Genomic DNA, 13,768 nt, shown 5'->3' on the forward strand with positions numbered 1-13,768 from the left:
ATGGGAGTGTCAGGGGAGTCTAATGTAAGCGCTTGTGGGGTATTGCAAAGAGAGTCCTGAAGGGGTAGTATTAATGGAATAAAACCACCACAGGACTGGAACACAGTGCTCTCTCTTTGCAAGCCGCATCTGATATGCAGTTCAGGTCCCTTTAGTGTCTCATGGCTTCAGCCCTCATACACCCTATGTTAAATAAATAAAAAACACCAATATAAAGAGTCAGGACATCTCATTTCCTAGCTGAGCCTAGGACCCTGCAATGGGCACATCACTCACTTCTGGTACATAATAGAACCTAACCTTATTCCAGTTTATACTGCATGGGCTCCTGCATGTGGGTTACATGGACAGATGTGGAGCAGGTGAAGGGGATGGGATCTAAGTTTGAACTAAGCAGCTAAGGTGAACTGGAGTAAGGAGAAAAGACATCCACTCCAAACAGGTGGCCAGATCCTATGAGTGATGAGAGGGATGTTTCTTGGGAGGGACACCACCCTCACTCTACAGGATGCAGGGTTAAGCTCCCATGGCACAAGGTACTTTGTGCACAGCTCACCCTGCTGTAGCAGCCCAGGTGCCAGGCTTGGGCAAAGCAGGTTCCTATCACAGCAATTCTGAGGACAGCTTTGGCCAATCCCTCTCCAGACTGTCTGGATCGAAGAAGAGCCAGATGAGCCTTGTTAGCAAATGAGGTAGCCTCAGGTTATGCTAACAAGCCCATTAAGGGGGCTTATAAAGGGAGTATGGCTGGACAACAAGGGGTGAATGAGGAAGAGTAGCAGCTTTGTCCAGGAGGCTGTTATGGGGGCGCAAGGCTAAGCTGCTGGCTAATTAATTAGAAAGATTTTCTAGTGGTGTTATGCTGTTTGGGCCTTGCTTGTGAGCTAATACTATAAGGCTGGTGATTGTGGACTCTGAGATTTTTTAGCTTGAATCATTAGGTTACTGATAAGCCCAAACCCAACGAAAGGGCATGTCTGGCTTTATCCAAATCCACAAGAAAGGTCTGTTCTGCTCAGCTGACCCCAGCCAATGCCCATCATTGTCAAGTCCCCTGTTTTCCTCAGCCACCTGCACATGATCTTAGAAGCGTAAAGACCCCTTTCCTCCTCTTCTGAGTCTGAGCCAAAGCTCACTGAAGTCAATGGAAAGAGTTGCAGAGACTTCCATGGGCTTTGGCTTAGCCTCTCACCAATGGTGGAAGCTTCATTCTTGTGTGGGTCTAGCAAACCTCGTGGGTAAAAACTTTCGCAAGACAAGATTTCTTCCCAATGAATACTGTTGCCCTGAGGAACAGAGAGAGTAACCGTGAATGTGGAACTATAGGGTATATCCATCTGCTGAAAGAAACCAGGCACTTGAAAATGACCGATGGATTTATACTATACCACAAGAAGATCTCTGTGATTTACCTATCCCAATGGTCACTAGGATTTTCCTGATGGTCCTAAGCCATCTTGGGTCCCAAGTCCATCCGTTCCTCAATATGGTATTTCCATGTGTTGTGTCCTCTCCTCCACTGTTAATAGATTAAATGAAAACTGTAAATAGGGAGGATGTGGCATTTGTGCCCTTTAAATTTTCAGTTCTATACAAGATATTTTAAAAAGGTTGCTTCCCCTACCCCAGAAATGACAGGTTTCAGAGTAACAGCCGTGTTAGTCTGTATTCGTAAAAAGAAAAAAGAAAAGGAGTACTTGTGGCACCTTAGAGACTAACCAGTTTATTTGAGCATGAGCTTTCGTGAGCTACAGCTCACTTCATCGGATGCATAGCATATCGTGGAAACTGCAGAAGACATTATATACACACAGAGACCATGAAACAAAACTTCCTCCCACCCCACTGTCCTGCTGCTAACAGCATGTCCTGCACATCCACCAATGTGATATATGCCATCATGTGCCAGCAATGCCCCTCTGCCATGTACATTGGTCAAACTGGACAGTCTCTACGTAAAAGAATAAATGGACACAAATCAGATGTTAAGAATTATAACATTCATAAACCAGTCGGAGAACACTTCAATCTCTCTGGTCACGCAATCACAGACATGAGGGTCGCTATCTTAAAGCAAAAAAACTTCAAATCCAGACTCCAGCGAGAAACTGCTGAATTGGAATTCATTTGCAAATTGGATACTATTAATTTGGGCTTGAATAGAGACTGGGAGTGGCTAAGTCATTATGCAAGGTAGCCTATCTCCCCTTGTTTTTTTCCTACAAACCCCCCCCCCCCCCCAAGACGTTCTGGTTAAACTTGGATTATTGCTGTGCACATTGTAAGATGAGCTATTGCCAGCAGGAGAGTGAGTTTGTGTGTGTGGTTTTTGGAGAGGGTGTGTGTGTGGGGGGGTGGTGGTGAGAAAACCTGGATTAGTGCTGGAAATGACCCACCTTGATTATCATGCGCATTATAAAGAGAGGTTTCAAAGAGGGATGGGCTATTACCAGCAGGAGAGTGAGTTTGTAGGTGTGTCTGTGTGTGTGTGGGGGGGGGAAGAATGAGAAAACCTTGATTTATGCTGGAAATGGCCTTCCTTGATGATCACTTGATGATCACTTTAGATAAGCTGTTAGCAGCAGGACAGTGGGGTGGGAGGAAGTTTTGTTTCATGGTCTCTGCGTGTATATAATGTCTTCTGCAGTTTCCACGATATGCTATGCATCCGATGAAGTGAGCTGTAGCTCACGAAAGCTCATGCTCAAATAAACTGGTTAGTCTCTAAGGTGCCACAAGTACTCCTTTTCTTTTTTCTTTTTACGAATACAGACTAACACGGCTGTTACTCTGAAACCTGTCATTATGCAAGGCACTGCATTTAGCCGCATGGAGTGGAAATCTATCAACTGCATGAAAAAACTTGTACAGATACAGACAGACATCATCTTCCTTTCCAAATGCAAACAGATGGACATCGTACCAAAAGGACTGAAGGTAAAAAATCCATTACAATCTACATACCACACAGACTATGCTGACAGCTTGTGCCACACGCTCTCAAAGAAACTGCGGAATCACCTGATCAACATCCTCTACAGCAAACAGGGAAAGATTGAGAATGAGCTCTCAAAAATGGATACTCTCATAAAAAACCAACCTTCCACACAAACTTCCTCGTGGCTGGATTTTACTAAAACTAGACAAGCCATTTACAACGCACACTTTACTTCTCTACAAAAGAAAAAGGACACTAAACTTTCTAAACTACTACAGGCTACAAGGGGCCACAGCAATGGTCCCCTCAACCCACCCAGCAATATTGTTAACCTATCCAACTATACTCTCAGCCCAGCAGAAGCAGCTGTCCTATCTCGGGGTCTCTCCTTCTGCCCCTCCACCCCCTCGAACATGATACAGTTCTGTGGTGACCTAGAATCCTATTTTCGACGTCTCCGACTCAAGGAATATTTCCAAGATACCTCTGAACAACATAATGATCCACAGAGGCCTGCCTACCAACATTACAAAAAGAAGGATTCTAGGTGGACTCCTCCTGAAGGTCGAAACAGCAGACTGGACTTCTACATAGAGTGCTTCCGCCGACGTGCACGGGCTGAAATTGTGGAAAAGCAGCATCACTTGCCCCATAACCTCAGCCGTGCAGAACACAATGCCATCCACAGCCTCAGAAACAACTCTGACATCATAATCAAAAAGGCCGACAAAGGAGGTGCTGTTGTCATCATGAATAGGTCGGAATATGAACAAGAGGCTGCTCGGCAGCTCTCCAACACCACTTTCTACAAGCCATTACCCTCTGATCCCACTGAGAGTTACCAAAAGCATCTACAGCATTTGCTCAAGAAACTTCCTGAAAAAGCGCAAGATCAAATCCGCACAGACACACCCCTGGAACCCCGACCTGGGATATTCTATCTACTACCCAAGATCCATAAACCTGGAAATCCTGGACGCCCCATCATCTCAGGCATTGGCACCCTGACAGCAGGATTGTCCGGCTATGTAGACTCACTCCTCAGGCCCTACGCTACCAGCACTCCCAGCTACCTTCGAGACACCACTGACTTCCTGAGGAAACTACAATCCATTGGTGATCTTCCTGATAACACCATCCTGGCCACTATGGATGTAGAAGCCCTCTACACCAACATTCCACACAAAGATGGACTACAAGCCATCAAGAACACTATCCCCGATAATGTCACGGCTAACCTGGTGGCTGAACTTTGTGACTTTGTCCTTACCCATAACTATTTTACATTTGGGGACAATGTATACCTTCAGATCAGCGGCACTGCTATGGGTACCCGCATGGCCCCACAGTATGCCAACATTTTTATGGCTGATTTAGAACAACGCTTCCTCAGCTCTCGTCCCCTAACGCCCCTACTTTACTTGCGCTATATTGATGACATCTTCATCATCTGGACCCATGGAAAAGAAGCCCTTGAGGAATTCCACCATGATTTCAACAATTTCCATCCCACCATCAACCTCAGCCTGGTCCAGTCCACACATGAGATCCACTTCCTGGACACTACAGTGCTAATAAACGATGGTCACATCAACACCACCCTATACCGGAAACCTACTGACCGCTATTCCTACCTACATGCCTCCAGCTTTCACCCTGACCACACCACACGATCCATCGTCTACAGCCAAGCTCTGCGATACAACCGCATTTGCTCCAACCCCTCAGACAGAGACAAACACCTACAAGATCTCTATCAAGCATTCTTACAACTACAATACCCACCTGCGGAAGTGAAGAAACAGATTGATAGAGCCAGAAGAGTTCCCAGAAGTCACTTACTATAGGCAGGCCTAACAAAGAAAATAACAGAACGCCACTAGCCGTCACCTTCAGCCCCCAACTAAAACCCCTCCAACGCATTATTAAGGATCTACAACCTATCCTGAAGGATGACCCAACACTCTCACAAATCTTGGGAGAAAGGCCAGTCCTTGCCTACAGACAGCCCCCCAACCTGAAGCGAATACTCACCAACAACCACATACCACACAACAGAACCACTAACCCAGGAACCTATCCTTGCAACAAAGCCCGTTGCCAACTGTGCCCACATATCTATTCAGGGAACACCATCACAGGGCCTAACAACATCAGCCACACTATCAGAGGCTCGTTCACCTGCACATCCACCAATGTGATATATGCCATCATGTGCCAGCAATGCCCCTCTGCCATGTACATTGGTCAAACTGGACAGTCTCTACGTAAAAGAATAAATGGACACAAATCAGATGTTAAGAATTATAACATTCATAAACCAGTCGGAGAACACTTCAATCTCTCTGGTCACGCAATCACAGACATGAGGGTCGCTATCTTAAAGCAAAAAAACTTCAAATCCAGACTCCAGCGAGAAACTGCTGAATTGGAATTCATTTGCAAATTGGATACTATTAATTTGGGCTTGAATAGAGACTGGGAGTGGCTAAGTCATTATGCAAGGTAGCCTATCTCCCCTTGTTTTTTTCCCACAAACCCCCCCCCCCCCAAGACGTTCTGGTTAAACTTGGATTATTGCTGTGCACATTGTAAGATGAGCTATTGCCAGCAGGAGAGTGAGTTTGTGTGTGTGGTTTTTGGAGGGGGTGTGTGTGGGGGGGGGGTGAGAAAACCTGGATTAGTGCTGGAAATGACCCACCTTGATTATCATGCGCATTATAAAGAGAGGTTTCAAAGAGGGATGGGCTATTACCAGCAGGAGAGTGAGTTTGTAGGTGTGTCTGTGTGTGTGTGGGGGGGGAAGAGTGAGAAAACCTTGATTTGTGCTGGAAATGGCCTTCCTTGATGATCACTTGATGATCACTTTAGATAAGCTGTTAGCAGCAGGACAGTGGGGTGGGAGGAAGTTTTGTTTCATGGTCTCTGTGTGTATATAATGTCTTCTGCAGTTTCCACGATATGCTATGCATCCGATGAAGTGAGCTGTAGCTCACGAAAGCTCATGCTCAAATAAACTGGTTAGTCTCTAAGGTGCCACAAGTACTCCTTTTCTTTTTTCTTTTTACCCCAGAAATGAGTTTCTTGGTTTTATTTTTCTCTTTGTTTAGGTTGCATTAGAACTCTGGTCCCAGCTTCCTTGGAAGATTCTCTGCACAGGATTAGGACATTATGAAACCTGAGTAATTGAGAAGGGAGCGCACGCTGATTACCCTACAGCTTCCACCACTGCTACCACTTTTGGAGCTGCACCAGATATGAATTACATATCCAATTTTTTTCCATGTGTAAAAGCGCCCTAGGTAACAGGGTTTTACCAAGGTGGAATCCTCATCACACAGGTAATTCTGTCCTCTAATTCTTTAGGGACAGGTCACCGAGGGCTGGAGCAACATAGCCACTTCCCCATTGCTATTCCTAGTATAAGGACCCGGGTTCCATTTCCAGCTCTGCCATAGTCTTCCTGTGTGAGCTTGGGCAAGTCACTTAGTTGCTCTTTGCCTCAGTTTCCCATCTGTAAAGTGTGGATAACAGCATGTTGGTGTGGTGAGGATACATACATGTAAGATGATGAGTAGTTCAGGTGCTATGGTAACAGGGGGTATGTAAATACCTAAAATAAATAGATTCTTTTCTCTGATCCCACCATAAATTTCTCCTGATATTCAAGCCTACGTCTCTCTTGACTTAATTTCCTTCTGTTACTCCTGACTTTCTCCCCTTCGTGCCACCCTCCCTGTCCCACCTTGGCGTGGTTTAGCTTGGCATCATTAGAGTTTTATTTATGACAATGTTAATCAAATACCCCCTTCATTCAGAGCTGTGTGCAATTCCCTCTGCCTTAGTAGGGATTAGCACTAATATGCTATTACTGAGCTAGAATATGATTGTTGTTAACGCAGGGAATTCTAATAGTGATTTAGTTATTCCAGGGCCTCACATTTAGCTATTCTCTGACATTTATAAAGTTCAGGTTTAGAAAATAAATCCAGATGAAGAGAGAGAAACTTCAGCCATTATTTACACTTCACTTGCCATTTTCTGTTTGGTTGGCCATTTGTCCCAGATCTTAAAGGGCCTGTGTATTGTATTAAGACCTAAAGGATTTCCATTTTCATTTCTTCATATGTGCATTGAGTCCTGGTGAAAGGCGCTAGAATGACATGGCTGGAGATCACAGAGCAGGTTCAGCAGGAGCAACAGCCGTGCTGGCAAGTGTGTCTCCCTGGGATGTGAGTCCATTACAGGCCCAGCTAGGAAGCCTTGGCTCTTTAGCTCAAGCTGGTCATGCTTTTAGTTGGCAGTCCTTGGAGAGACCAGCTACATGAGTGAGAGGGGAATTTAGCTTCCTTCGCCCATTTGATCCTGGTCTGCTGAAATGGCCAGCAAGGGGGGCATTCTGAAGTGACAATTATAAATGGTGGAACTGGACTGAGATCATGTAACTCCTTTCACACAGGCCGCTGAGTGGCCCATGATGCTAACTTTCCAATACTATTGACATGGGCTGGACTTGAACTGGCAACCTAGAAGTGAAAGTTCTGTCCTATTCCCAGTCCCCTGCATGACCCATTTTGCATACACAGAGATGCCATGTGGGGTTGCATTGCTCACCTGGGGCCAGGGCTGGATCTGTGGTGAAAGCTGCTTCCTATGCTGGTTTAGGCACCTATGTGGATGGTGTCCACTATTGCAGGAAAGACACAGATCTACAAGAGCAGGACTTGGGAGATAGAGTAGGGAAGGGAGAATTGATGCAGAAGAATGTAGAAAACCTTCCCCCACCCCAGCATTTGAATTAAGGTCTAGAATTAAACTGAATGCTAAGGGGCTGAGTGCTCACATCAGGGAGTTTTTACTTTCGGTCCCAGCTGGGAAGCTAAAGCTTTGTGGGAGAGAGATGCTCCGTGGGAGGTATTTCTGCCCATGGCTGGAAGTTGTACAACTTGGAAATCTCACCCTGGAGCCTGGGTCTTAGATGCTCAGGAGTTCCAGATAGTTCTCAGCAGCCTTTTGGGAAGCTTCCCTGAACCAAACCTTGCTCAGGTCAAGGGGAAGTGAGGAAGCTCTGTGTGTGTGTGTGGGGGGGGGGGGTAACTGCGTAGGGGCCCCTTAAATGGAATTGGGCCCAGCTCTTCAGTTCTGGTCCAAGGGTGCCCTAGTTTGGTGTAATAAGGAGGGTGGGGCTGCCCCTGGGCATTACAAATGAGAGACAGTCCAAAGGCAAAAGGAAGTTGAGAATCCAGAGTGTGTGTGCAGAGTCCAGAGCCTGGAGAGCAAAGCTGGCCTGAGAGCTTCAGGGAGGGGACGCCCTGAAGATGGGAGTGAGGAGGGTTCTCGAGCAAGCAGTGGAGCCAGATCACAAGGCAGTGCCGGGGCAGGCAGGTCATCTACAAACTGCCACAGACCGAGGAGGCTGAAGGCTGACGCTGATGTCTGGGGACAAGAGCTGGAGCCGTATCTGAGAAGGAAACAGGGCAGAGAAAGACCCCAGCTAGAGGGGCTGGGGTGAGGCGTGGTGAGAGATGCTGGGGATTTACCTGAGGTCTGGCACCTGGTGAGAGACACCAGAGCTGTATATGGTGTTGAAGGACTGTTGGGATTCGAAAGATTGTAGTGTTTGGATCCTGCTGGGGAATTCTGGACTGTGGTTGTGGGACTTTTGTAATAAATTAATCCCTCAAAGGGCTGTTGATAATTGGAGAGCTTGTCTGGCATTACTGGGGACCCCACAAGAAAGGGGGAAAACGAGGCAGGTGTACCTGTTTTGCTGTAGCCTGCTGCTGGAGGGCACATCCGGCAGGGTCACCCAGGAAAGGATGAGGTACCAAGTGAGACATGATGGCACCCACATGGGGAGCCAAGGTTCCTCAGAAATTCTAGAGCTGAGCACCCAGGAACAGGTCAAGGTGGGTTTCCCACGTTCTTGTTCTCTCTGTGTCTTTCTGTTCTCTCCCTTCCTATTCACCTGTAATGCCCCCTCCACACCTCCCTCGCCTTTCGGCTTTTAAGCCATTGACTGTTTCCCTTCCGACTGCTCGTCATGTTCTTTATTTGTGTACATCTCCGGGATGCCCCAAGCACCTTATTATTGTTGCAGCTTGTATTTGTGCAGACTGCAGACCACCCTTCTTCCAGGTAACGCAGATGGAGTCATGGATTCCCTTGCTTCAAGGCACATGCTGCTGCCTCTCTTGGCTGGAAATGTCTGAATGTGACAGAGGAGAAAGGGGACTTTTCCCCCCGTCTATTTAAATGCACACGTAGCCTCGTGGCTAGAACCTGCCTCTAATCCCATCCCGTCGGCAGGATCCTCAAAGGGTAAGCTTTGAATTGCAGCTGCAGTCAGAGGAAAAAGAGAGGAGAAACAAACTCACCAGTGTGGGAGAGAAAGAAATGTTACCCTCTCCCGCAGAATACGTGGCTGCAAAAGGGTGTGATGTGGTGGAAGGAGATTAGGGCCGATTCTGCCAGGGATGCTAGATGCTGATGATAAAGAAATAGAATTGGGGGATCCCTCTAGCTGCAGCTAAAACTAAATGGGAGATAAAAGCAGACGATACTGTAGAGCAGTCTGCTTGTATGCTGAATGCCTGGCCCAGGAAGGATGGAGAGTATTAGCAGAGTCCTGTTAGTGCCTGGCAGTCTCTGGATCTCAGCTCGGGCAGAAAAGCCCATTTTAATAAGTAGCTCATGGAGGAAGGAAGAATCCTGCTTCATGACTATGAGGTAAAGCAAGTGCATCGAAATATCATGCCAGGTGCTGGTCACTGTGGGAGGGGAGGGTCCCCAGGCGAGAGGCTCCCACTGTCACGGACTGTTGGCCAAGAAGGCAGTAATGCTAGCAGTTGGCGGGTAGGCAGGGCTTTTCAGCCAAGGATCCCAAAGTGCCTTACAAATTATACATGGGGATCGCGGCTCCAGGGACTGAAATGCAGCCACCTCTGGGCAGGGACTGGCAGCTGCTTAACAGCGCACAGCAGTGCTTCACAGCAATTTAAGGTCCGGATCCTGTTTCCTGGTCCCACTGAAGTCAGTTGCAAAACTCCCATTGACTTCAATGGTACAAGACGGGGCCGGGCCTGAGGACAGGAACGGAAGGAGAATGCCACATCCAGCTGAACTATATTAACCCCTTAGCAGCGGAGGGACAGTTCTGTGGTGCATCCAGAATGCAGCTACCAGAGTCCTGTAGCTGCCTTCAGTTCCCTGGACCAGCTCTTGCAGCTTCCCCTCCCCTGAAGGCCTTGCCCACTTCCCCTCCACACCCAGCCATCTCTGCCCCTGCCTGTCAGTCACTAGGAGTGGAGGATGAATGGCACCTGCTAGCACAGGGCCCCTAGAGGACAGCTGGAAATTGCTCCAAAGACCTTCACTGAAGAGCCCTTACCTAGTCCCTCCCCAACGGCTGCCATGCTGGGAAGAGCAGTCCCTCAGAGCTCCGAACACAGCCGGTCCCGGTGCTTGGATCGGGCCAGGCCATCCAGGCAGCTGGTCTGGTAGCAGCATGTGGCAGTGAAAACCACCCCAGCTCCAACCGAAGGCTGGCATCTGAGTTTGATCAAAGTTGGGAAATTTTGGGGAGGGCCAGTTTAGTGGCTGCAGGAGGGAAGATTGTCCCAGCTGTGTCCTGTCGGACGGTCACCAGTGAGCTAGCACCCAGAATCCCAGCTCCTCCTTTGTAGTTAGCTTTGCCTGGCTCTGATTTCCTGAGGGCAAGAGTGGCACAGACACCCCATGGGTCAGATTTGCAGCTGAAAGGCCAGAGTCTCCCAGGTGCACGCTGAAATTTAAGCCCACTTCTCCTCCTCCCCAGGGAGTGAATTGAGAGAGAGAGAGACCTCTTCTCACTCGCTGCTATGGGAAGTGCAACTTCCAGGAGAGAACTTTATGTACAGGATTTATTTTCTTGCAATGGTTAAAGGTAGGGAAGGGCCCAACCCGAAACCCTGCACCCAAGCAGCTCTCAACGCTGGCCACGTCTGGCTCCAGCTCCAAACAGTGCCCGATTCAGGTGTGCCCACTTTTCAGGGCTGTGAATTCCTTCCCCCAGCTACAGATTGCACGCTACCCATTTTTTAAGATGGGGCCAGTGACCAAAGGGATGGGCTTGGAGAAAGCAGGCAGAGCTGGAGAAGATAGATGGCTCCTCTGCAATAAAAAACTCCGGCTTGAGGAAAGGAGCCTCTGATGCCCAGATGAGTGATCTGCCTTGGAACAGAGTCCGGTTCCTCTCATTCCTGTTCACCCCTCTCTGCAGCTTGGGACTCGGGTGTGACTGCAGGAATACAGGAGCTCCGTGTAACTGTCCCTGCTCTGATTCTCAGCACAGCACAGCTCCGGCCTCCCCTGTCCAGACAGAGACCAGAGAGGCAGGTCAGTGGGGTGTTGGTAGCAGACAGGATCCCCCTTCCCCTCAAAACTACGGAGAGCCACGCTGCATGCAAAGTGATTCCACCCCCGCACCTGAGTGCCCCTTCAAAAGACAGACTAAGCTCCATGCCGGCTACACTCCTTGCTTTGAACTGGGGGACGGGGGAGGAAGGGGGATTTTCTGCCCTCGCACACACCTTGCCTCTGCTGGTGCCTGCATTGTCAAGTCTGATCAGGAGGAGGATCAGTCGGCCCTGCTCCCTCTCTCTCCAGATTTAATTAATGAGCCTTTCATCTCTACCCTGAAGGAATCTGCTATCTTCTGTCTTCTTAATTAACGTTCATTAAGCAAATCAGAGGAACATTTTCTCCCAGCCGCCTGGAAGGCTCTTAACCCTTGTGAGGCACCCAGTTTGGGTTGGCTGGGGCTGGGTGGTGAAATGCTCGGGAAGGGATCCTGGCTCTGGGGCCTCGTGGCTGGGTGACAGCGTAGCATCGTGTGAAAGTCAAACCCATGCAGCTCTTCCTCCATCATGCTTGGAGAAACTGGACCAGAGCAGATGGGCAAAGGCTCCTTAGCCTGGCCGTGGAGGTACCAGGCTGTGGATCAGTTCCATGCCATTGGCATCCCAATCTGACAGAGGGAACAAGGACAATTCCTGAGCTGCCCTCTGGGTGCCCTCCACCATTCTTGTCCCACCGCTTCCCCTGCCTTGAGAAGGCTGGAGTCCATTGGCTTCTCCCCTGTGGCATTTGGAATTTCCGATAATACTTTGAGGTGGCTTGGGGTCTCCCACGGAAGAACACGGCTTAGAATGAGAGGGGGGGATCCTGTAACTACATTCAAGACCCCTCCCCCGCAAGAGGACGTTATTTTTCCAGGCTCTAGCCACATGAAATGAAAGGAAGATTCCTCTGATGATCTTGCTCTCAAAGGAGGAGGAGCGAGGGCAAGCCCAAAATAATTTTGATTTCAGCCACAAGACTTATTGACCCAGAAAGACGTACTGATTAGAGATGGACATGGACCAAACCCCCTGGCTCGAGCTTATTTCTCCAATCAGCCAAGTCGAAGCTGAAGCCAGCGGTTGTCATTTGAAGGGGCTGTAAGTGTGATCGCTGACTGAAAACAGGAGCATGCGCTCCAGGGAGTTTACTCCCAGGCATGACACGAATAACCCTGAGGAAAGCAGGTGAACAATTTTGCCATGCTTCATAGAGGGGCCCCTGCTGCAGTAATCCAGCACAGACCTATAACAGGGTTCAAAAACCAACTAGATCAATTCATGGAGGATAGTCTGTCAATGGCTATTAGCCAGGATGGGCAGGGATGGTGCTCCTAGCTTCTGTTTGCCAGAAGCGGGGAATGGGCGGCAGGGGATGGATCACTTGATGATTCCCTGTTCTATTCATTCCCTCTGGGGCACCTGGCATTGGCCGCTGTCGGAAGACAGGACACTGGGCTAGATGGACCTTTGGTCTGACCCAGTAGGGCCGTTCTTATGACCTCTCAGTTAGCATCCAAAGTGGAGTCACCTGGCAGGAACTGCTCTTGCAACAGGGCAAACTGCTCTGCTGGTTACCAAGCTGTGTGCCAGCTCCGCTGCTTTTTCTGTGACCTATAACTGTAGCAGGATCCTGGCAAAAAGGGGTCTCTGGAAATGCTCTCTCTCTCCAAGTGTCTGCCGGATCCCTGACAAACGGTGGAGTTCTCTCTGGGACATGTAAAAGATTCTGCCTCTTGCCAGCATGCCAATCAATCAGCCAGTGCCTGACAAAGCCCATTCTGGGAACATGTTAACAGTTCTCTGCCAGGGTGCCAACCGGAGTGTGTCTGACGAGCCATGAAGCACGTTCCAGGACACTTCCGTGGTCCCTTGCCAGACTGTCAGTCAGCAGTGGCAACGATAAATCATCACACACTTTCAGCCATGTCAAAGTTTTCCTTTCTCTTGGCCAGCTGTGACAACCCATTGCTGCAAATCGCACAGACCCGCTGCTGGTAGAACTTCCAGTCACTTCCAGTGTAAGTCTAGTCCAGCTATACTTATCCAGTAGTAGCAGAGTGGGCCTTAATAAAGGGCTTTATGTTCTGCTCCCTTTGGATCTGCATGGGTGAACGACACTGCCTTTTGTACTCAGTGCAAGTCCGGCTGTTATGCCATTGGGCAAGATGCATCCTTCACCACCGTCATTGTGAACAGCCCTGGCACTTGCCTCTTTGCCTACTTGCTTTGCAATGGTTTCTCATTCAGATTCTCATCTAGCATAGGGTGACCAGATGTCCTGATTTTATAGGGACAGTCCCAATTTTTAGGTCTTTTTCTTATATAGGCTCCTATTACTGCCCCCCCCCACCCCATGTCCCGATTTTTCACATTTGCTGTCTGGTCACTCTAATCTAGCACCTTATCTGGATAAAGTAAAACAGATCTCAACACAAGCGTTGGCCTGACT

The sequence above is a fragment of the Natator depressus genome, chromosome 16 (genome assembly GCF_965152275.1).
Source record: "Natator depressus isolate rNatDep1 chromosome 16, rNatDep2.hap1, whole genome shotgun sequence".
In the NCBI taxonomy this organism is placed as follows: domain Eukaryota; kingdom Metazoa; phylum Chordata; order Testudines; family Cheloniidae; genus Natator; species Natator depressus.